Raw genomic sequence first — 25,403 nt, 5'->3', positions numbered from 1 at the left:
GCTTCCCCTCAAGCCCCCTTCCAAATTTAGCATAAGCTATTGTTTTCAAATGCTCTTGGAAATATGTAGCGTCCCCAGAGCATTTAAAAACAATGGTTAATGCAAAATTGGGGGGGGGGGGGGGCGAAACAAAATGTATTATGGGCACACATAGAGACGAATGTAACAAAGGCGTTTTTCTGGACGACGATGTGTGGGAAAATCACCCATGCTGCTCGTTATGCAGTGTAGAATCTTGGATGCCCTGGTGGCACAAAGTCTTGATATGAGCAAAGAATGTGACACGAGGTCAACGTTTTATCGCCCTCATCCGAGAACAAAGCAAAATTAAGGTTTAGAATTGGAACCAACGATCTTCAGCAGAGTAGAGCTGTGCTCTGCTTGACAGCGGATACATAACGTAGTACGTAACATCGGTTATCCGAGTTATAGAATTAGAATGGAATAGATGGCTGTGCTGGTCACGTCACCTTCTCGCAGTCTTGGAGACTGACGTGATGATTATATTCAGTCACAGATAAATTTAAATTCAAAAATACAACAATTCTGATGATGTCCGCTGTAACATACGAAACGTTAAGTTTATAAAAGTTATGCAATTCAAGCAAATGTTTGTAACCGCTGTTTGTGTTTTATTATTGAAACTTAAATGGCCCAAATCAAAGAATGTTAAAGAGATTGAATTGCGAAGGGCTGAACTCACGACATCGGGCTAAAAGGTGAGGCACACATCTGGCAGCAACCTAAGACACGGTCCATGTCTGATGTCAGAGCACAGCAACACAGCCAAACGTATAAATTAGTAGAGAGTCGACTTTGATGAAGGAGGACAGAAAACCGGAGAACCCGGACAAAAACCCTTTAGCGAAATTGAGCCGACTGTAGCAGGTGTAACTCTCAGCCCACAGACACAGGAGCCATGGTTCATGACCAATCGCCAGCTTGTATTTTCTGCAAATGATTATTCAGTTTCCTTTCGACTTTTAAAATCAAATAAAAAATAGCGTCAAGCTCAGAATGAATTTTTTCGTTGACGTCTTAAACTCCGGCAGTAACTGACAAGAACGTGGTCAGTGAAACACTCGAGCTTAAGACAACAGAAGCCGCGTTGTGGTCTATTGAATTGACTTCGTTTATAACTGAAACATTTCCATCCCAATGATATTTTAAGACTGAATTTCTCTTGACTGAAACAGTTACGTAACACGCTATCTAATCAATAAATCGAGTGAAAATTTCACAGGCACGTAGAAGAAAAAGGGGCGAATACTTACCTGCGATGTCACAAATTTTACATAAACACTCTTTTTTATAACAAAGTTTAGGCTGAGATAAACCAAAAATTCTAAGAACATACTAAGAACATACGTAGAACCTACGCGGCACGAGAGCCAGTTAAGAACGTCTTATTTTGCTCATTTTTGTTTGTTTTTTTGTTTTAGTGAGTAGTAAATATAAAGGTAATACTGTCGTCTAACTAGAAAATTAACTCAAATACTTAAGGACGTCTTTTAAACCGATTAACAATGTGGTTTTCTTATCGCGTGATATATCGCCGGACCAACAACTCCCAAGGTGAACTTAGTGTACCACACAACTATAAGAACATGTTTAGAAGGATTTCAGGCTCAAATTGCCTAGAAAATATCATTCAGCCTCAGCAAAATTGGACGTTCTTGGAAATAAAAACAGAGCTGTATGCCACTTGGAAGCCAATAAAACGCTAAAATAGAATCTAGTCAATTTAAATAAATTTAATTTGGGATGGTATAATCTCGTCGTTTTAGCTCGACAATATACGAAAATTAATCTTATGAAGCACTAATATGCAGCACTTATGTGATGAAGACATAATATGCTAAGACCTCGAGCCTTAAAGTGACGTGCTAGAATTATGCAAGAGACAGAGCCAATTAATTTAGCCTTAAACTCCCACATCTTTTCAGTCGGCAATGCTAATTGATAACATCATCCGCTCTCTTCTCGCCAATAAAACGATTGGTTAAATGAATAATCACATTTCACATATTTCTTAATATCCCTTGAGTTTTTAACCAACAGAACTGCAACTGTATTTCGTGAATTTCGCTGGCTTATAGGAACAGTCCATCGATTTAGAAGGAGATCAATTTTGTGATCGATCTGTGAACTTTAAAAACAGAGCATCAGTTTGAGCGGAAGGTATATGATATGATAATCACAAAACTTGGCAGTTAGTTTAAATTAAATTTGATGAAAATACAGGATCAGAAATTAGCTACTGTTAAAAAGAGATCGATTTTGTGTCATCGTCCAGAGAACTCTAAAACGGAGGATAAGTTTGAGCGGAAGGCATGTGATAATTGGTAATCAGAAATCATGTTGAAATACTGGTCAGAACTTAATTAAGAGCTTCAACTATTCTTGTTCTGTGTAGCTTCTGCGATGAACCAGACTTCTAACTTAAGGCAAAACCGTTTAACATGCAACGTTATGTTGTATAATATAGTTACGATCACTGTACTTCACCTGGCCTATACAATGCGACGAGTGAACGTGCCTTCCCTCGGAGAAAATGCTAACCTCTGCTCTATGGTATTTAACCATCTAAAATTAAAATATATTGAGCTCGTAATGATTAAAAATGACGCAATTATGTTTAGGATGTGAGAAATGTGTACATTCAAACCAACATATTTAGCATTAATTAAGGGAAAGTAATCGTGTTTGCGAATGTACGCACGTACGCAAAGTGCAAAAAAATTATGTATTTTCTGCTAAATGGCGTGGATGAGGAACACTCTTTTAACGCGAGGGTAATCCAGAACCAAGTCTGTGATTATACCATTTTCTGGGAAATCACGAATACGGTGACAATCAACTTTCTAAATATAGTGCCAGAATCGACCAGACGAAATTCACCCAAATAGAAATATTCCGTTTTCAAAGTGTGAAACCACGAGAATTTCTGCAAGAAGGGCCTGGCAACGGAAGAGTATGTAACTTTTTTACATTCCCTCGCATATCAAACGGGAAATATGGAGTACCTCCACTACAACTTAGTTTTTATCCCAATGCATTGGTCTATCGATTTAACCTTCAAATTGCCATTTGTTTTTAATGACAAAACAATCAGGATTTAATACTGCTTTTTATTAAACAAGCTAGGAGACGCGACTTCGTTCTTTCTTAACCAAATAAGGCAATGAATTCTCCATTAACTAATGACCAAATGACCCTCTTATTCTCTGTTGCTTTAATCGAGCGTCTTTCCCTCTGCTTCTGCCATAACTTGTTTAGTTTGCGGCAGACTATGAAAGATCTTTCAACAAAAAAAAAGAAGGCGCGGTAGGAAATATGGAGGATTATATGATTATCTTTGAATAAATTGGTTGTTTATTTAACGTTTTAAAAGGCTACTGTAAAAAATCAGCCAGATAACTCTTTTTATCCAGTTCAAAACGGTTGTGTACTTTAGGGTTTTCTGAGCCAAGAATATTATTATTGGAAATACGAATTTGGCACCAAAGGCAGATTAAGATGACCGCAAAAAATTACATGTCTATATAATAAATAATTTTTACCGGAATAGTTCCTTTGGCCAGGAAAAGCAGAGGATAAAGCAATCAATTCAGGGAGCCCAAAATGACACATTCCAGAGACGTGCAATCGCCGCTGTAATTACAAATCGTTGATTTTTGCTTTGCCCTGTAATTGGTGGGGAATGGAGCGCGTGATTTTAAGCTAATCACTTTCAGCGTGACCAGATAAAAAACCCGCAAAACGTGCTCTGGTATTAAAATACAATACCCTAAAGGACCTTGGTGTCAAGAACATAATTATTGCAGAATGCAGTTTATGAGAAGTGTATGAGGTGACGGTAATGACAAGATACCGAAAATGGCCATAACTTCCAGTATCCGGATTACAGTGGATAATCTCTCTCGTTTTAGCACTCGACACTCTGCCAAGAATTTCGCTCATTGCTGCACGCACTTTCAAGTACTCTTCAAACCTTCCAGAAAAATCTACAAACGCTTTGGATATCATGCCTGCTTATTTTTTTCTTTTTTAATGTATCTCTTTTGACGGAATAACGTTACGAAAACGAAAAAAATTATCTTCAGGTGCCCTGATAAATGTCATACCTTATCATGGGATGCATGAACATAAAATGGAAAGCCATAAATTGAATGGCACATAAATGCCAAATTTCACTTGAAAATGCTGAGATTACATACATACATGCATTCTGTTATGGCAAACAGACCATTAAAAATATTCCGGAAAAAAATTACCGTTTTAGCGTATCATGTTTCACTCGTCTTAGCTTGTAACAAGCGGGAATTAAGAATTTCTTGAAAGCGTGGTTGGTAGTCGAATCTAATTGAAAGCGCTAATAGGCGAGAATTCAACCTCATAAATGGACTTGAACAGCTTAATTTCTTATAGAAGAACATCGGTAGATAAAGATGGCGTTTGATTTCATAGAAAAGGGCAAAAAACCAAGAAGAACCCTTTAGCCGAAACACAATTCATCCACAAAGCGCTCGTTACTTTTGCGTTTCGTACCCAAAGTATCAGCGCAGTTTTCTGCAAACGGACTAATATATAATATTTCAATTATTACAGTGTGGCGCAAGTGTCATGGACTCACTCCTCCCCCAAAACAAAGCCGACTCTCTCCCCGATTTCTTTAGGAGAGGAAGCTACATAGACTCAGTGAAAAAAAATTATGGCTGACTTTATATTGCGGTTGCCTTTCTTCTCTTGGTCTACCACTGAAAAAACGACTTGTTTTTCAAATAAAAGAGCCCCACAGCTCAAGAAAGAAATCTTTGTTATTCCACCCACTTTCCACATTCCATAATTAGTCTTGCATTAAGTTCGCGCAACTTCGCTTCAGCTCAAATATTCAATTTAGAATGTCTTCACATGTGCATAAACGAATGAATCAACCGGATCCCGCCATTATCTCTACAACCATTGCAAAAATATTTGACAAACTCGAATTGAACGAAAGTTGGCGATTGTTTTTCTACTGTGGTATTCGTGCATGTGTCACTGCAGATTCAATCATTTTAAAGTTCTCACTCGATGGACGGATTAAAAGAAGAAGATTGAGGGAATAAACTCGTAATAGGATACACATCTCGGAAAAACGCGAATTAGCCAGGAACTTGAAAAAGGAGCGACAAGTGTGATAACTCACTAAGAAGCGATGAACTCCCTCCGTGGGTCGTATCCGTGAAGGATTAGTGTTTGTTACAACGAAATCATGAAAACAAGATCAGTTCGGCTGGTACCAGCTCTGATAAACATATTCGATAGATCTTGCATTAGTGCTGATAGTGCATATATTCAATTGACAACATATGATAATATGTAACAGAAACTACTGGTTACAGACAGAGAATTCGCCTTTGGGATAGATAAAGTTAGTCAGTTATCTAGCTAGGCTTTGATTCGAGCAACTGGGCCAATATACTACACTAAAAAATCTCTAGGCCATATGTAGAGCCTCTTGTTTTTTTCCTGTCTTACAAGTCCGTATTCTGGAAGCCAAATATCCAAGTGCACCGACTCAAAGCAAAACAATATCAGTTTGTTGTCTTGCAAAAAAACACCAGGAACTGCTTAAAGTAAACTCCTTGGCATATTCACTGTTTTCACGGTTTTATGATAGAAAACACGGAATAGCACCAGCACGATATAAACAAATATAATTTCAAGAGAACTGTAAAGACTCTGCAGAAACAACCAATATCGAGGCTGATGAAACCTCGAGTGACGCCGTCGCTTATTGACATGGTATTAACATGCTTTTTATTTCATATGCCTGAAACTTCACACTAACGTGATATCGTTTACAATACTTGACTTTCGCCTAAAGGTATTTGAATTGTTTGTTTTAAGTGAACAAAAAGCAGCTAACGCCGCGTACAAGGACGTCTATAATCTTGCTGCCTAAGAATATGAAAACACGAATCGGTACAGCTCGCATTCTCACGATATACTTGTCTTTCGTACGTTTCGTACTCAGTTCATTCCCTTCCTTTAGCTTTGTACGTCCACTCGCTGCGACCCAGAAACGTTAAGTGCTGCAGACGTTAAAAACGCAATGGGGTGTAACTTTTCAAACATACGTTGTTCCTGACTCCCTGTGTCGTGGGCCGCAATTCCCGCAAATTCAAAGTATCCGCTGATAGATTGAAAGTATTTCATATGACACGCAAAATGTTAACGTTTCGTTACTCTAAGTTTCACCCGATATTTCAGGCAAGAAAAAGTTGGTACCTTGTTTTTTCAGTCGTAGCACAGTCGTGTTGAGCAATGTCGCAAACAAAGGGTTTACTCAGACTATGATATGGTATCATGGAGAAACAATTACAAACAAACGCTTGTTCTTTTTGGGGTTTTTTTCACCTTCATTCTATCTAACTGGTTGCTTGTGGTTCGTAAGAGCTAAATTCATGAAAGGTCAAATATCCCCTCTAAACAAATAAAAGCTTGACCATTTTAACGAAGACATATGTGTTTGAAGAATCGAAGCTGTAAATCAACGATAACAATTTACTTAAGAAGGCCATTTGACGTATATTTTCCCAGTAAAGTAATTAGATATATTACTTTAAAGCATAAACTTACAAATCTGGAGTGGCAAAATCCTTTCCAGCCCGCAAGATTATTTTCCGTTGACGAGTGTATGCAGAAAGAACTGACCTGGAAAAAAATACGACAAAATCAAACTTAACTCTTCAACGCCTCTATCTGATAAAAGAGGAAATTTGATAGTTCAAAGGTATGAACGCTTAAACTCCATTAATTAACCAGGCAATTACATGCGAGCCTTTGAACACTGGACGAAGGCTTTGGTGGTAGAATACTTCACGATCGAGGAAAAAAAGGGCCCAGCTCTTCGACAACCGTGCAAAATGCATTGATAAATCAACGAGAGCTCGGAAACATCACGCCACCGGATACGATAAAGCGCTGGCGGGTTTAAAGATTAAATCTATCGACAGAGTTGCCGTCCAAAGTGCCGGCGAGTTTTAACAGAGTCCTTAATAGGAAACAGGGCCCTGCAACATTAACAATATCAACTGGACTGTAAAAATATAACAACGACTTAACACCGAACTTACCAATAGCGGTCTTTTACACAAAGACAAAAGTTTTCAAACACAAATATCGATAACCAGGCGTGGATATTCACTTCGCTTTTTACACGAGACCCCACTTAAGTTATACTCCTCGAATTAAATAATCATGGAAAGAATCTCATCGACGCAATTGTTGATTCCCAGCGAAGTCTAGAGTCAAGCAACTGTGCTTCATCAATTTGCTTGCTTTATCTTCTCTATCAGCTGTGTGTGTTGCCAAAACGGTCAACAAACACAAAACCACCGTTTGGGAATCGCGCAAACGAGTTATATACAAGCTCTCGTCCACACTTGCAATATTCGGCCATCAATGATTTACATTCATGTAAAAGAGCCTCTCAGTTAAATGTTTCTGCTTATATGTTGAGTGGAGAAAGTTTATTTTGAGATCTCCGTTTGACCCTCAGGAAAGATTATAATCCGAGACCGAAATAAATTTAAATTTGTAGCACGCGCCAAGCCATTGGCCGAACGCTTATATAGAAATCACGCCATGTATTCTTGAAACTTATCACCCAGATTACAAAGTGAAAACTATTGTTCCACAAGTTTCCCTTAATAAAGCCAAAACTTCAATCTATTTCGACTACTTTTCAGTCATCACCGGAAAAGACTGTTGAAATAATGTTTGTTTAACTGAAATATCGAAGGAGTTTTTATTAATCCGGCACCTTTTTCCCCACGAGAAAAAAGCACAGTTGTGTATCTCTTATTTCGGAACTAATAATATGCACGGAAAACATTCTTTAGTTTGATTGGCTAAGAGAAATGCAGTTCCAGATAAAACAGTGCAGAAAACAAGTGACCAAGTGCAAAAAGACGTGACTCTCAAATGGCCAATCAAATGAAATCCCCGGATGGCGCAATGTTTGTGTCAAGATGTGTGAGGTTTCTTCAGATTGATCACGACTTTTTTCAACGATTTTTTCAACGACTACAAATCATTGCACTAGCCCAATTGTGTTCGTTTTTGAAAAAATATACTCGATGATTACCAACACTTAACCAACAAGACATGGCAAATGCAGTGTGGGCGAAGAATACATCGGAAAAAGCTGAATGTTTCATTTGAAGCAGTCTTTTTCTTCCAAACGTTTACTACACAAGTTACTCTACAAAATTTGTTAGTTCTAACAATACTCGATGTCTTTAAGAGTCTGTCCTAAAATTTTAAAAGGTTTTGTTAGGTTAGGTTGCCAGGTAATCTTACGGCTTCGTTACATACAAAGTTCATACAAAGAGCCCTTGCTCAGATTTCACTGAGTTGCATCATTAGATGCTACGCACAGTTCATATCAAAAGGGTTCAGGTTTCTGAAAAGACGAAGCGTTGATTCACAAGAAATCGTGACAAAAAAGAACTGCATTCACAAACTTGAGAGATGACTACGTGTATAATGTTACATTTTTGTGGAATCTTATCAGTGTAGAATTCATAGGGAAAAGGGAGGGCGGCGATTCTAAGACGATAGCCGATTATTTTTCCACCCACGTGTTTCTCGACACAGATTATGTTCTGAACTCGCGAAATCATCGTTTTGTTTATCTTTTTTCCAGGAGGCTATGATTTTTTAACAACTGAAAGAAGACGAAGACATGTGATTCTTTTTTTTTCGTTTTGCCACGTGTTTCCAAGAGTAGGTTTTCGTATTTTTGAGGAAACACATGGAAAACGGCTTCCTCAATCAGTTATCAATACATGATAGATCATATTTTCTTTAGTCGATTGAGACCGTCATTATTGTGAGGTCTGTTTATGTGGAGTGTAAACTAAAAGGCTTCCTGAAAGTTCTCATACCATTAGTGATACACTTGTTAATTCACAAACTGCTCATGATTAGACGCATTTAATAGAAATGTCTCTCTTCAAACTGAATTAGTGATCTTCTGAGAATGATTTTTGTAAAAAAAACTATCGAGGCTTTAATTCAGTTCTGTGTAATTCGCCGAGTGATATACATAGAGTAATTTTTACAGTTTAAATTATGTATGCTAGAGTCGAAAGCCGCCACAAGGGATGGTTTCACTCGCAAAGAAGACTGTGACGGAAGAGCCTACATTTCAATGTACATGTAAATGTATCTCTGGTTCGTAATTGCCTGTTACAACCTTCACTGAATGTCGAAAAGCATAAGTAAAACCGCGGCAGAACCAAAGACAATGCAATGACTCACAATTCGGCAGAATTCGATTGAAAACTTACCTTCAAATTATATACAGTCGCTCTGAAACGAACACTTCAGCTTATAGGCTTCACTCCGAGATTAATGAACAAAGTGCTCCAGTGATTTAAAGCGGAATAAGCCCCAAAGTGGGCAAAAATCGAGTGCATACAACGTAAGAACAAGCACACTTTAAAACCAGCTTCAGTGTTGTCGAAGAACTTCTGCACTTGTGGGAAGCAGCAAGAGAGTTACATCCGGTCAATTAAGACCCCGCATATCATTGAATTCGCAGTTGTCCACCACGTCAACTGATAACTTGTAATGTCCGGCTGTATACTCCCAGAATTAAAGATACCTTTTTTGTTCAGTCAACGCTGCGTAACTCTGAAACGCTGCTCGATCTTTCAATTTAGAATACCAGTTCTTCAACGATTTCTCGTGAAATTCACAGCTCGACTCACATGTCGTTCCCGCGAACATTCAAGAACGAGCGAAGAATTTGCGGATCACTTAACTTTGTCCGTTTTAAGACATTTTATCTCTGTTGTTATCTTCCGCAACTGATGAGGTACTTAATAGTTTATTTTCGGCCACGTTTGTCTGGCAACCATAGATAAAACAAAGCTTTCGTGCTTAATTTTGAAAGAAAGCAAGTGACTGTATACCTATGACTATGGAAGAATTAATGTTACATCTTTCCTGATGGGATGTGTTATTCTCGTTAATTTGCAAAAAATCACATGGCACATTCTTCTGTTGTAAATGTGCATTATCGATGTTAAACAATATTACAAATCGTAATCTAAAGTCAGTTGCTAGCTCGTTGAGCTCTTGCATCGGCAAGGTTTAACGGTTAAGTATTACTGTACACTGAAAAGTATATTATGTTTCGTATGTAACTGTCTCGGAAGACAGATTAATCGGATCACGGGACTTCATTTTTCAACAAACTACATCACCGAAATTGCCAGTTCTGCCGTGTCATGATGAGGGATCTAATATCAAACAATTGCATCATCTTCTGACACTTCGTTTATAGATCCTTATGGATTGAGAAGAGGTGACTGGCTTGGTCTACTTTCGACCGACATATTTGGAATTTTTTGGAGCAGCTTTTCGGTTTTCAGCGACCAGAATTTTCCAAAGGTAAACAATTATACTAATTATAACACAAGACGCGAGATCCAAGATTTGAGGGGGCGTTTTTCTTCAAGTTGGAAATTCTCCAAAAAAAAAGAAAAAAGGCATCGGCCAGGGATTGAGGAATCACGTACGAAGTTTCTGTTTGTCTGACCTCGTGCAGTTGATATAGCCATGGTTTCAGTCTCATCGACTCTTCATTTGATCTTACCGAGTCAACCGATTGGAGCTATATCAGTTCAATGGCTAGGTGTTCAGAATATAGTCTAACATTATGGAACATTTTTATCGTACGACGTAAGCCTAAATGGTACCTCTATTCCACAATACTTAACAATCGAAAAGTTAGGACCGAAGCCAGTGCTTCGGTATTGGACCTACCGACCCATATTTAACTCAAGAAGTTGGAAAAAACTCAAAAAGAAAAAAAGACACGATGAAGGCGTTTTAGTTTAAACTCTGGTTAACGTTACCAGTACATATTTTCAGTTTCAACTTACGCCAGACCACGGTCCGTCCACGGGAGAGGTTCGCCAACTCTATACTCGTTTCTGCCGGGCTCCTCGTCACTCGATTCGACTCTTACCTTTCTGCAGCTTGAAACTTTTTTTAGTTAGATTGCTTCTGTTTGTTTCTCAGTTTTGTTTCACTGCGACCCAAACTTCGATGCCGGGTAAACGGAGAAAATAGGGGACGGCCTTATCTTTCAGTACGTGGGCTGCGTGGATGGTCATTTTGTGTTTGGGTTCAAATGTGAACCAGGCCTTTACAAGTCCTTCCCATCAAACTCTACAGTGAGAACCGCGGAACAGACTCTGTGTAAAGGAGGTTTACGCAACGATAGTGGCAGCGTCGAGGGAACAAGCGTCACTTGCTCAACAGAACCAACTTGAGAGATCGGTGATTTTGCAAGGCCCAGGCCTAGGGGTTTGGGATTCTACCAGCATAACCCTTAAAAAGATAATTTTAAGTCGTCCCCAGAAACCATCGCTCAGAATTAACGAAACTTTTCTTCAAAACTCTTCTTAGTGAACTACAAGATAATTCATTTTCCGGGCAGACTTTTAACTAATCCCTATTAAAAAATTATTTTCATCCACCAGACTTGAGACTTTCATCCTTGCGTATATATCAGGTCATTCCAATCAGTTCAATAAATCAACTCGGGGATCAGTAATCCTTGGCGTAGTATTCAGAGTAGTTCAGTTTTGTCGTAGTCAGAAAGCGTAAGCCACTTTCTTCGATCACCACACACTTCCGGTAGACAATTCATCGTTTTCAAAGTTGCCTGTGTTAATTAAAGTAAACTGTTTTCTCTCGGTCAGTCGAAGATAAATTTAGCTCGTGACATAAAAAGAACAAATCAATGAAGCACTGGACCCTTGAACCGTTAATCAGCAATGCTATTAGTGATATTTTTTGGCAATCCTGCAGCAACACCAGGAATCAACAAAATTAGCAGTAGTAAAGACATTTAAAAGAAATTAATTAGCAATTTCTGAGTTTTGCCATGAAAACGGCGGAACGAGTTTTGTGTGATACACAATTTCAATTTTTAAACAAGACTTTTGCACTTTTCTTGAATCATCCAATTCGAGTGCAGTTTACACCAAAGACCAACAGACAAGTTGTTAACTTTATTACCTTTGACTTAATGATGCCGACTTCCGTTTGGATTCAATTAGCTCAAAAATGTATGAAAGTTCTGCCCTCAGTGAATTCTTTGGCCCCGCGTCAACACGTATCTGGACAATTTTGCATCCTCAATTTGTTTTTTGCTTTTTTTATTCAAAAATATCCGCGTCCACGAGGAGCGTAATTCAATCTTTTTCACTGTCCACACGCATCCGGACACACTCTTGTGCCCAGTGCTTTTGACAAACATTTTGCTTGCTGAGCATGCGCAAAATCGTATGTTGGCACCATTTTTCTGTTTTGTTAACGAGTTGCACGTGACAATTTATGTCAACCGGGAAAGACTGGATCCGATAGTGTTAAGCCAGCGTATTCGAAAATTTGCGGATACCACCGTCCACACGTAACCGCGACTTCGCAACGTATTCAAAAATTTCACGAAAATCAAATCTACGTTGTATCGGCTATTGCCCAAAATACTTAACTTTTCAAAAATTTCCACTTCGGAGACCGTAAACAGCTACCAAATTCGTCGGATACATGTGGACGCAAGTCGTATTCGCTACAAAAATTCCGGATACGTGTGGAGGGGACCTTTGACTAAAAAAAAAAAACAATCAAAAACTTCACTCGCAGTGTTTTTCAAGTTGGTCATCGCTTTCATTCATTTTAATTGAGACAGTTTGGACTCACAGGCATTCAACTGTAAGACAGTCGTGGTTAAAAACATAAACCCCGTACAGACCATGACGCAACATTGTTGGTCAACAATTAGTATATGCTTTTGGACTACTCGCATGCTGTCCAAATTGGAAATGATTGGATGAGAAAAATTCTGGTACAACCTCGTCCAATTTGGCAGTCCGAGAATATTTTTGAATCCAGTTATTTCCAAATGGACCCGTATGTGTTACCTATTAATCATATAGCTTCCAAAAACGGTTTTTTCTCAATGTTAGAGACGATTAGTTTAAAAATCCGAGAGAAACCACTGTCCTGGCCAGCTAAATGTTCACTTCCGGTGTCCGTTCTGTGGCGCCCCAACGTCGCGTGCTTTAATAAGCTCCCTAATAGCTGCAACCCGATTGGCCAATACTCGGTTCTTTTATTTATCTTGACATTTGATTGGTTGATGGAAAGTATCCAGATTTTTCTCAAATTGGACGGTTTGTTCAAGGCTGAAGTTGACATTCCAGCAAAAACTATCCTATTTATTTTAAATTTGGACAGTTGGTAAAAATTAATAACAAAATAGACCTGTTGGCAATATTGGATTTTGATGCAGCTATGTAATTACTCCCAACATTGTTGGGTGTTGCATCTTGCGTCCGTTTGCACGCAAAGTTGCGTGTTGTTCCGTGTTGTTGCGTGTTTGCACACAAAGTTGCGTGTTGTTGCGTGTTGTTGCGTGTTTGCACACAAAGTTGCGTGTTGTTGCGTGTCGTAAGCAGTTGTTGCACGAAGTTTGAAACTGGTCAAACTTTTAGCCTCGGGCAAACAGACGCAGCATTGTTGGTCAACAATTCCCAACGATGTTTGGGAGTTGTTGAGTTCTTTGGCACGGTCCTTTAATAGACCTTGGACCTTACATGCTAAATGACGAAACAAATTCATTGGAAGTAGTGGTTTTATCTGCTGATGCCATGAGATACCGTGCAAGTAAACAGAATATATGAGGTGAATTGGTGGATACCGAGAAATTCGACGCAGCCGCTCCTGCCAAAAGGAAATCGCAATAACTTACTTTAATTAACTGGCCCAATTAATATCCAATCTATCGAAGCAGACTGTGTTGGAGCAAGTACTTCATACAGCTTCAAAAGGAGGTTAGCGAACTAAGCTCATTTTGCCCTTCTCTTTACTGACGAATTTAGCCACGTCGTCACTCAGATAAGACGGCTTTATATTGGCTTATGGTGTGCAGTCGTCTATAGCTATCACAAAGAAGTCTTTATCTTCCGGAAATTCCAGCCACTTCAACTTTAAGCTATTATATAATGGTTTGAGCCGCAGCAAAAGGAAATTCCTTTCTGCTAAAAAAAATTTTGGGAAAAGCCGCGGTCTGGCCTCTTCAGGAGATCTATTTTCGTCAAACCAAGAATTTTGTGACCTTAAAATACAGTTGACTTTTCATATGGGCTTGATTAGCTGTACGCACGCATTTATAAACAGTCACATTGCGGAGCTCGGTAAGGCGGCATTTCTTTCGCAGAGCGCGAGACAAATCCCATCGCTCTTCACTCTAAACCTTATTAGGCACAGAATTTTAATGCATATACAGATGATCAGATAATGACGACATCCTATAATCTTCTAGCAAGCATCAACATCAAGCTAAAAAAGTCTTATGAGGGCAGAACGTTTGAATAATTGTGTCCATTCTTTGGTGGCCGACAAGATTCTTGCATTGGAGTAACCTGAGGGGCGAAGTGGGTAGCGGTATGACGTCACCGGTGTGTCTTACATCGCACATCATTCTGAGAACGAGGTTGGCATTGGAGCGTTCAACATCTCATGTTGGATGACGTTTTCCCTGAACGTTTTTGCTTCGATAAATTAATGTAGGACATTTGTTTACGGTTGCACACAATATTGCTAACGTTGCGCAATATTGGCCAATATTGTTTCATTTTTATGCCGAGGCATGTGTTGTAAACGAAAACGTCTCAACGACTGGGGAAGATTTTAGCCATCTTTAAAACCAAAGATAAGCTTTCACTGTTTGTACAAAAAAGGAAATAAACTAATTGGTTAGCCTGAGGTTTTAAATACCATAAAGGTAAAAAATTATGATCTTTTATTTCGACGAATCATCATCAATATTTTTTCCGACTAGCCGTTGGCATTCTAAGGAAAGGTTTGAATGATGCTTAGAATCACGTTTTTATACCTGGTGTCAAACGCTTTCTTCTTTTCACGACCAATGCAAAAAGAGACATCTTCGATACCGTCAGAGCCCCTTGAGCAGAAGCTGCGCTAGCTCTGGGTACGAGAATGACTATGCGCATGTCACTTATTGCTACCGCAGAGAGTCAGCCTGAAGCGAACGAACGAGGCAGCTCTCTAATCGGGAGAAGAACACATTTTTCTTCGAAACGCAAGGGATTGTGGTCAAAGACGCAAGGAATTGTGGTTATGCGCGAATGGGCAGAAGCTTGCAGCCACGTTCCCAATTTCAGGTAAGGGCTCTGTTTTTTACTCTTCTAGTTCATTTTCGCTTCCTTGACGCTTCTTTTATCCGTTATAAACTCTATCACAGCTTCGTGTACACATAGGAGAAGCTGTCAGGCTGAACTAAAGCGATCAATGGTCAGCATTCCGACCGTTAAATATGAATATTCCGATTCAAAAGAACATACGGTGCATACAATATGTTGTCCAGTATCCGACCGGCACCAGGATCCGACCAGTTAAAATAATTTCAATTTTTGCAACTCGCCCTCGCTTATTAGTTTCTGGAAAACGAAGTATACCGAAAGGAACCTGAACATTTAAGCTTTGAGATGCAAGTTTTGGTGGGCTTTGACCTTTTGGATAGTTTGCAGAGGGCGCCGTTTTGTTCGGTGAGTGAAATTTTCGTTGATAATATTTTCGCTTTACACTGAGCAGTAAAGTGATCCCTGTTGATGAAAAGGTGTGTAAATAACGATGTTTTCGAAGGAACCTTTCGACAGTTGCCGTGAGACTTCTCAAGGAGTACAAGTAGTTATAACATCTTTCTTCTTCCTCTTCTTGAAATGTAATGTTTCTAGAATAATGGAGGCCAGAATCATCAACAAATTTTCCACTTAGTATGCCCAGAATACGACCAGTTTTTTGTTGACTGTGTAATACCATTGTATAAGCTGCAGCTGCGCTTATGATTAATTTTATACCGATAACTTAAAATTGACCTGTGTGTAGTGTAATGCTTTTCTGATACAATTCAATTAAAACTTTCTTCATTGATTTATCTTGCTGAATTATTTTCTGTGTGTTGCTTTCCATAACTAGCGGAACCGGAAGTCAAAACGGTATTCTAAAGCTTTTCACGATGCTGGGTTCCTTTAAAGCCGATTTATATTTCCAAATTCTAATTCCAAAGTACTTCAAGAGCAAAGGGAGACAAAAACATCTCTGCTGTGGTCGGATTTCTGGGCAGCATTCGACATCTGTAGAAATGCAGATTTCACCACGGAAACGAAGGTAAAAACGTACGCAAAGTTTGTTTTCAACATATTACAAACTAATTTTTAAAGTTATTGTTTGAGGGCCAAATTTCACAGCTCTTGCGGCTAAGGAAGGAGAATTATCATAAATCAGTTTTAAACTGAAGTGGTCGGATTCTGGTCAACAGACTGTACTGATGGCGTCACGAAATTGCAGATACCAAGCCCATTTGAGAGGGGTTAACTTGTGGGAACTTTTTGTCGTGAAATCTCGCAAAGGACGAGGGTTAGTTAGTATCGACCACTGTCAAGCTGATTCACAGGTCTTTCTCATGTATATTACTGTACCTTTACAGTCACTCGAAAAGTCAGTAGAACTAATAACCTCAGCAATTCGGGAAAAAAGAGAAGTTGAAGTGAACTCGGAAATGGTCACTCAAATTCTCGTTGCCAGTGTTACGCGGTTCCCTTTTATTTTCTTCAATCTCTCTCGGTTTCGTATGATACTTGAAATTACATGTCCTCTCAGGGGGCTATTTACGCTGTAAAACGATGTGTCGTTATTTTGACCACAACTCATACCTTTTTAGAGTATTCAGAGTCTACTCAAGGGCGCTTACTAAAACCATGCTCTTATCCTCAAACTGTTTTGTTTCTTCTCTCGAGTGGGGTTCCAGATGAGGGTCCTGTTTGTTCTGTCTGTGCTCAAGACCTATCAAAATCTCCCTTCAATTCCACGCACGAACTGCGAACTGTCGTTAAATTACCGCAAGTATATTTGAACATCTGAACTAGTTTAACTGAGATGCATGATGCGAGCCGGTTTCGCCGAATCTTCACCGATATTTCTGGCAGACCTCGATCTCTTTTGGTAGCCAACGCCAGCAAACTTTCTTCAAAATCATTCGGCGACCAATATTCAGGAGAACGAATGACAGTCAAAAAAACTGAGGTCAATTGCACACGTGACCTCGTTTCAAGTGGCTTCCATTCAAACAAATTCATTATAAAAGTCTCTATTTCATTTGATTTTTTTTCTTTCGCCCGCGAAATAAATACAAACGAGTTTGTTAACTTGGATCTTGTTAGCATCGGCCTTTTTCAATTGTGATCCATATCTGGCGAGATATGGCGAGTGCGTATTTCGAATATACCCAAGCCTTTCTTTTCAAAATGCACTGAGATTATTGCGGTTAATGACTTAACTGATGATACAATAGAAAGGTCTAGAAATAATGGATTTGCGTTTACCATTAAAAGCAGAGTTTGATTAAAGCAGTTACGAACAAAAGGGTTTCAAACACATTATTAAGACGACACCGTCGACATATCGAATATGACCATAGATATCCATAGTCGAAACATCTTCACACTTTTGCACAATGACGGTTTCAATGAGATTTTGAGTCAAACGTCGGCAAAACAAAAAAAAAAGACCGGAATATTCCCTGAAAATAACTGCACACATCTCATGAAGAGAAAACAATTCAGACCAAAATTTTCCATAAATTGGGTTTTTGTTTTGTGCGGTTTTTTTTTTTCAACCGAATAAATCAATTTATCTTTAAATGATTCGGTTTCAGGCGCCAATCTGCTGACTAGTTGCGCCGTCGGTAACAAGCGCACAATGGATAATGGGCAATACGTCTTTTAAGCTTGCAAAAATATCCTTTTGTAATTATAGATTCAAGTATCCACTAGTAATGCAACAAATGAACGATGAATGGTCCACAATGTTTTCAGCATAAGGCTTTGGGCCAATTTCGAACATTCGGCACTCAAATATTACAATCCACCTATTTTAGATACTGATAGAATTATCTATTCATCGAAGCGGAAAACAAATCAGTATCATTCCTAAGCTATGAAAGCACAATTACTAACTTTTGTCTTTGTAAAGCTCAGACTGAATAACCCCTTTTCCTTAGAACTAAGCCAACTAATAGACCCGATGATTTAAAACACACACACTTCACCTTTTGTCAAAATAAAGTGACCATTTAGTACAGCCCCTTTTTTCCAACAGGTCGAGCTGTTCTGACCGAATCCGTTCCACCTGGCGGTGATACAGAAAAGAATAGCATACATGCTTTGCTGTAAAATGCCGTTGTGTTGTATTTCGGCTCAACGGCTTTCTGTTAACTTGGTTTCGTTTCCCGCATATCCTATGAGATCGATTGTCCACTTTACAATTAACCACTTCAAATGTTATTTTGATTGAACGTTCCTGATTCATGTATAGTTTTCGAAAATGACATCAGGCCCAGACCAGATCCTCTACTCCACAGTCGTACTTCGTCAAGTCGTTTAGCGGTGATATAGGGTAAATATTCAATTGATTATCGTGACGAGACAATCACTAATGTAAACAATGGTTGCGATAAATTAGATATAAGCTCTAATAAATGAAGTACATGTTGTTGTTCTCCGTTCGACAGATTACGAAGGCTTCCAGTGATGGTACTTTAGTGTTAATGCAATCATCCACTCCCGGTGTTAAAACGTCAGAATGTCACGACTTTGTTTGCTTCGAATCCAGTGAAAAAAGACGCAAAACTGTAATCACTTAATTGATAGGAAGTAAACTATAAAACGAATCTCTTAGATGTATCTTTCACTAAGGCTCCCTGGCATTTGGGGTCTTTCGTCAGCTACTCGAAAACAGAAGCAACAGTAACTGAATGTGTGTAGTGAACATTAACGAAGTTGCCACGAACAAACCTCAGTACAAACAATTCAGACACAATGCGACGAGAACTCGAATATTCGGAAACAGTTCCTAAATTGGAGGGGAAACGAGCCTTTTAAGAGTGGTAGATTTCAACAAGTGGTCCTCAAATCAGGTGTGTTAAAATTAACTGAAGATACAGTTGTTAACTGTCAACAATACATTCGTTCTATCGATACTCACTTAAACAATCATTAAGTCCCCTCTCTTGTCAGCCTACACCTCTTGTAGTTGCTTCAGATGCGATCGTTCAGCTGTAGAATCTAACGTGCGATGAACAATGTTAGATAATGTACTTGGGCAATATACATGTACAGATACTGATATTGGGCAATTACCGACTACGTAACAATGATTCTTTATCGCACGAAAATCGCTTTTAAAATGCCAGCAATATTTTACCTTGGCATTCAGTTGGGACAAATCATCGGCCGTTTGTTGAGGTAAATCAAGATATTCGACGTGGGAAAAACTACAAATATTTTATCTGAAATAGGCCCTAAACACATCCCTGCACACATTAAGATAACGAAAGCAGACTAACTTTCTGAATTATACCCGCGGGCTTCAAAGCTAACGCCTACTGTATTTTTAGTTCGAACACGTGAACCTTATTTCCTGTAAGATAAGAAAACACAAGAAACTTAGAAAACGCTTTTAATTTATTTAATGTTCGCTTAAACTTTCAAGCTAACTTCGGAAGTTGTTACATAACAGTTTTCAAGAAGTGCGAACAGGTTTTTAATTCTCACTTTGGAAATTCAGTATGAAGTAGAAATATACTCTGGTATAGGGTTTTAAAAGATTAATGCTTCAATTGCAAATCAACAGATTTCTTTTGTCTTGACAGTAAGACTTGATGACTAATGAAGTCGTACTCGAAAAGCGGGCAGCACTAAAAGCCGGAATCCAGAATTCGGATACCAGAAAACCAGAATTATCCACAATTCGCGCGAACTACAACAGCTTAACCACTCCGTGTACGCTCTGCTATAATCCCCACACTTAAGTATTTAACTCTGAGGAAATATAAACTGTAAAATGGATCTGACCATAAAGACTTAAGCATGGTGATGGCAACATAAAGCTGAAGCAGTCCACATTACAATAAAAGGAAACTTAAAACTTGTTCAATTCATTTTCCTTGTTTTTTCACCTACCTTGGTACAAAAATGCCTCTTTTGAAGGAACAAGGCGCCCGGAGGATGTGATGCATAAGTGACGGGGTCCGACTGAAGCTGTCGATTATAGGTTAAGGAAGAACATATAGTGAATATGAAAATTTCACATTGTTTATCGAAGTTATAAGTTCTTTGGAGACGTCCCACTAGCATTGAATAAGCCGGGAAACAAGCAAGTTTTGAAGATTCTGCCGAAAGACAGATAAATATTGCGCTTCAAGGTCGACCACTGATGATATGTTCGGCTTGGGTTAGAATGTTTTTCCGCCGTGTTTTCGCAGTTTTCACATACCGTGGCCCCCTCCGAATGATGTAATTTTATGACATCCAAAATGCCCAAAAAGCAGAACGAAACATTACAATAACCCCTCAAAACTGTTGAACAACATAAAAGAAATAAAGCAAAAGGAAGAAAAGCATGGATGGACACAAATGGACAAGATTGAAATGGATTGCATTTGCGTAATCAGTGAGAAAAGTCGGCCCGACGTTTTTCAATTGCAAGTTTATGGCAAATCGTCTGGACAAAGGTCGCTTTTGCTCAGAATCAACATGTGTGTGATGTGACGATAATTTGATCAGTAAAGGAATTCCACATTACCGTTTTCGAGCTTTAAACTTGTGATTAACTGAAGATTAATGATCATTAATCTTTGAAACAGGATGCACAAGAAACGAGGCCTCGATTGTTCAAAAGGTGGATAACGCTATCCACCGGATAAACTAATTAACACAAGCAAAACCAATTGAGTTCTCCAGTGGACAAGGAGTGATTTATCCAGAGGACAAGTTGTTGTAGTTGTCGCGAATTGTGAATTCTGATTTCCGAATTCCGAATTCCGGATTTTTGCTGTTGATAACGGTCGTGACCGAAAAGATGGAACCAAAATCAATTCGATTCGATTTCGGCTTTCTTTATATACAGTTTATGCATTTATGTCTGGCTCGGCGATAAAAGTTTTTTGATAATTAGATCATTTATAATTGTTTCGGCTTTCTTTATATACAGTTTATGCATTTATGTCTGGCTCGTGCGACAAAACTTTTGTCGCACGAGCCAGACATAAATGCATAAACCGTATATATAAAGAAAGCCGAAACAAATATAAATGATCCAATTAAAGTGATTAAAACTTCAATTCAATGATTTCAACCGTGAGTTCAATGATTTCCAGATGTTTCAATGAAAGGCTCGAAGTCGAAGTGAGTTCGAGCTGCTAGGCTTTGCTTAAAACGTATGCTTCTCAGTGTTAAACGACTTTTTCGCTGGCGTCTAATCTTGCTTCTCCGCCTTGTTTCTACATTCTTTCGGTGATTGTGTGTGACGTAAGCCACACTTTACAAAGTTTAGACAAAACAAAAAAAGGAATTGATTTTGGTTCCATCTTTTCGGTCACGACCGTTATCAAGCTAATAGAGAGCTTTAGATTCTAGGACGAGAACAACTACGAGATTTTCTCATAGAACAACAGTGAGCGCGCGAAAAACCAGCGTCATTTTGGCGGGAAAAACGTGATACCGTCGTCATTTTAGTACAAGGTTTTGCAAAATGTTGTCGCGTCAAAACAAGTCAACAACAAGGTAGAGGTTTTGGCATTTTTCGATTAGCAAAAACGCTCGATTACCAGCAATAAGGATAACTGAGCAACCTACACTGCTAACAAAGAGTAAGATTAATCGTCCGGGTTATAAATCTTCTAAGTATTTTCAAAATGGGCAGTCAAATCTCGTCCTAGAATCTAAAGCTCTCTAATACCAAACTCCCACCGACAAAGAATCACTCCTATTAGTTGCCTTGGAATAAGACGGTCTTTTAATTAAGAACTGCGAACAAAGTGCTGTTTTTGTAAATGACATTCCAAAGTGCCACTTTAACTTTCTAGCCTTCGTTTTAGTTTAGCAAAAAAAATCCTCAAAAGGCCATAGCCTGAACAGCCGAGTGGGCAGCTTTTTTTCATTTTGTTTTCATTTCATTTATTTTGCTGAACTGTTCTAACCCTTGCTATATTGCGAGGATTATTGTGCTAAAAAACACTAATATTTCTAAGGGCAAGAGTGTTATTTTCACAAATCATATTTGCATTTGATTTAGGACGACTAGTAAGTATTTAGTTAAGATTTTGTTTTCTTTTCGTTGGGGTATTCTGTCTTTGTATTAATGAACGAATTTACACAGGAGACGAATTCTTTGATTGCCCTCACGTGATAAGACGGCCATGTTGGTGTCAAAACAATAGAAAAATGCATAATAATAGAGTCAAATTCCCAAAAGAATTTTTTCGCTTTTGTTCTTTCCACAAACATGGCTGCAGTGACGTCAGGTGCAATCAAAGAACGGGGAGCTTAAGCAACGACAACGGTGACGGCAACGAGAACGTCACAAATTTGCATATTTAGAAGGCAAAAACAATAGCTTTGCACGCTCTACACGTGCGTTTTTCACTTTTGTCCATTTCTTTGCCGTCGTCAGCAAAACAAGAACGTGAAATAGCCAAGTTTGAGGTTTTATGGAGGACGCCAACAATTGAGGATAAATTTTAATTTCCCCCCCCCCCCCCCCTCCTAAATTACGCGCTGCTCATAACGGTTTCATTCCTGAGGGACTGCCACACCTTTGTCATATTAAAAGGCTTGGAATAGTCGCGAAGTGATCGCAATAACGTGAATTTATGTTTTTACATGACGTTCTCGTTGCCGTTCCCGTCGTCGTTGCTAAAGCCCTGGCCAAACGAAACGCAAGTCATCGCAAGTCGACGCAAGTTCTCACTTGCGAAGACTTGCGTTCACTTGCGATAGGGTGGCCAAACGAGACGCAAGTTGAGCGCAAGTCCTTTGCAAAAGTAGCAGAATTTTTGTTTTTTTTTTTCTTTTTCCTAGGCTCAGACTCGGAAGAGCTGCTACTTTCACTGTAGCTGCTGCTAATACTTTCACCGCTACTGGGTCTCCTGTTATGGTTTTCCTTTTTCTTATGTTTTTTTAACTCCCTATCCTTGTTTTCTTTTAGCTCTTCGGGGCTTAAGTTTTCCGAATTTTGCTCCGTGACAGAAGCCATCTTGTTAAAATGAAAGCGCGAAATGCGCGAAATAGTTTGAGATTCCTGCTCAAAAAGCGGCATCAGATTGGCTAAAAGGTCTCCAAAAAAGTTCGAATGACTTGCGAAAACTTGCATCCACTTGCGTTGAGTGGCCAAACGAGACGCAAGTTGGGCGGACTTGCGTCCAAAATTTGAACATGTTCAAATCAAACGCAAGTCGTCGCAAGTCTTCGCAAGTGAATGCAAGTGGGTGGCCAAACGGTATGCAAGTCAGCGCAAGTAACAAAACTTGCGTCGACTTGCGATGACTTGCGTTTCGTTTGGCCAGGGCTTAAAGCTCCCTAATAACTTGTCTAAGACGGATATTTCGTCTACAATTCGTCTGTTATAAATCAATTTGTCTGTTATAAATCAATTCGTCTGTTATAAATCAAATTATGGACCAAAATTCCTCGTCGGTGCTTCGTCTGCCAGCCTGTCGGTGAGAGATGCTAGCAGACAGCTGTTCCAACAATAATGGGACCACGTACGTGCTATGGTCTCCATAACGCATTAAAACATGTTGAAAACAAGATGGCAACCGAATTTTGTAAGTTTACAAAGTCTTATAGGTAGTATCCTTCCCATAATACACACAACAACTGCCAACACCATCCAACATCTGCAGAACCAACAACTCCCCAACAATGTTTGGAAGTTGTTACATCCATTTGCACGGAGCTTTACACGAGTTATTCATCTCCACTTTAAATTCGGTCCATTTTAGCTTATGCTCATTCTGCGAAAAATGTTGACGTAAGTTGCTACCAAGGTTCACATTGCAACTACAGTGGGTCGATAATCAGACATAGCTTGATGCAGGAGCTCATCAAGAGGAGCCTCTATCTCCTCTAATTCCTTGAGTCAACCCTTTCCCGAGTAAATTTATTTTTAGGAACAGGTTTTTCCCGCGAAAAGTATCATAATTCCCCTGACGCTGAGATAGCTCTGTTTTGATTGGCTTTTATAACAGTGGGCGTGCTGAATGTCCCAAGGCAGATTGGCTTTTACAAAAGTGAGCGTGCTGAATCTCCCAAGGGATGTGTTCTATAAATAAATCTACTCGGGAAAGGGTTGACTCCGAGGCCAAGTATGGGAGATAGAGGCTCCTCTTAATGAGCTCCTGCTTGATACTAGTTCGTTATCTGAAACTATTATTTCCCGTCATTGTAATAAAAGCCCACTTTCGATTTATTAAATTTCAGTCCTAAACAAATAATCGCAATAACGGAAATTGGGAGGTTGATTAAGCAACGACAACGGCGACGGCAACAAGAACGCTCGGACAAGAACGTCACAAATTAGCATATTTGGTGGGCAACAACAATAGCTTCGCACGCTCTGCACGTGCGTTTTTCACTTTTGTCCATTTTTGCCGTCGTCAGCAAAACTACAACGTGAAAGAGCCAAATGACACTGGTCGGAACGGCGCTTAACTTAGGGGAGAATATAAAAATTTATCCTCAAGTGCTAACGTTCTTCATGAAACCTCAAAGTTGGCTATTTCACGTTGTTGTTTTGTAGACAACGGCAAAGAAATGGCCAAAAGTGCGAAACTTAAGCACGTGCAGTGCGTGCAAAGCTATTGTTTTTGGCCACTAAATATGCAAATTTGCGACGTTCTCGTTGCCGTCACCGTTGTCTTGCATAAGTTCCCTGCTAAGATCTACGACGGCAACGTCGACGAAAACGTCACCGCAAACAGTAACTTTGCACTATGGAGAGTCTTTCGTGATTCGATTCAGGCTATCTCGTTCACGTCGTACAATGTGTGGCAAATATAGAATGAAAGGAATGCTCACGTCGCCGTCAAAACAGCCCAAATTTGATGATTTTCGCATCGCTGTTTTGCAGAGTACCGAAAAATATGTGGATAAAATACATGCCACAGGTGCAGCATGATTATTTTCCCTCTGTTAACCAAGGATATTTTGAAGTAAAACAACGCAGGCAGAGATGGATTGGGCATATTTGTAGAATGTCCTTGATAGCCATCCCGCGGGTGGCTGTGCGTTGGACTCCAGATAGAAAAGGAAAGAGAGGAAGACCAAAGGAGACATGGAGACGACCAGTTGAAAGGGAGATGAGGTGGTAAAACTACTGTAGCGAAGCAACAAGCAACAATGCCGTTCACTGGTAACGGCCTTATGTGCGGACACGCACGAAGAAGATTAAGTAAGTGAGTAAGTAGT

At 39.3% G+C, this 25,403-nt stretch overlaps 1 protein-coding gene and 1 long non-coding RNA gene across 31 annotated transcripts in view; one reads left to right on the top strand and one right to left on the bottom strand.

Moving 5' to 3' along the window:
* LOC137992201 (cartilage oligomeric matrix protein-like) overlaps nt 1–25,403 on the bottom strand; it is an 80,104-nt gene that overhangs the window by 50,368 nt on the left and 4,333 nt on the right. For 3 of the 30 annotated variants that reach the window (XM_068837366.1, XM_068837385.1, XM_068837384.1), the window contains exons 1-2: nt 19,141–19,220; nt 6,628–6,702 (exon numbers count right to left, since the gene is read on the bottom strand). The gene's annotated coding sequence lies outside the window, so the exon portion shown is untranslated. Of the gene's footprint in view, nt 1–1,274; nt 1,401–2,508; nt 2,587–6,627; nt 6,703–6,821; nt 7,013–7,124; nt 7,523–9,344; nt 9,881–10,946; nt 11,095–19,140; nt 19,256–19,359; nt 19,499–20,117; nt 20,446–25,403 lie in introns of those variants that run through there. The other 27 variants (XM_068837374.1, XM_068837358.1, XM_068837386.1 and 24 more) reach the window with 20 other exon arrangements.
* Nucleotides 14,418–25,403, top strand: part of LOC137992207 (uncharacterized) — an 11,204-nt gene continuing 218 nt past the window's right edge. The window contains exons 1-3 of the long non-coding RNA XR_011121657.1: nt 14,418–15,260; nt 16,166–16,266; nt 25,066–25,403. The exon at nt 25,066–25,403 is cut by the window's right edge and continues 218 nt beyond it. This is a non-coding gene — a long non-coding RNA (uncharacterized lncRNA). The remainder of the gene's footprint in view (nt 15,261–16,165; nt 16,267–25,065) is intronic.

This window comes from Montipora foliosa, chromosome 2, assembly GCF_036669935.1.
Source record: "Montipora foliosa isolate CH-2021 chromosome 2, ASM3666993v2, whole genome shotgun sequence".
In the NCBI taxonomy this organism is placed as follows: Eukaryota; Metazoa; Cnidaria; class Anthozoa; order Scleractinia; family Acroporidae; genus Montipora; species Montipora foliosa.
Note: the sequence above shows the minus strand (reverse complement) of the source record. Positions and strands in the feature narration are given on the sequence as shown.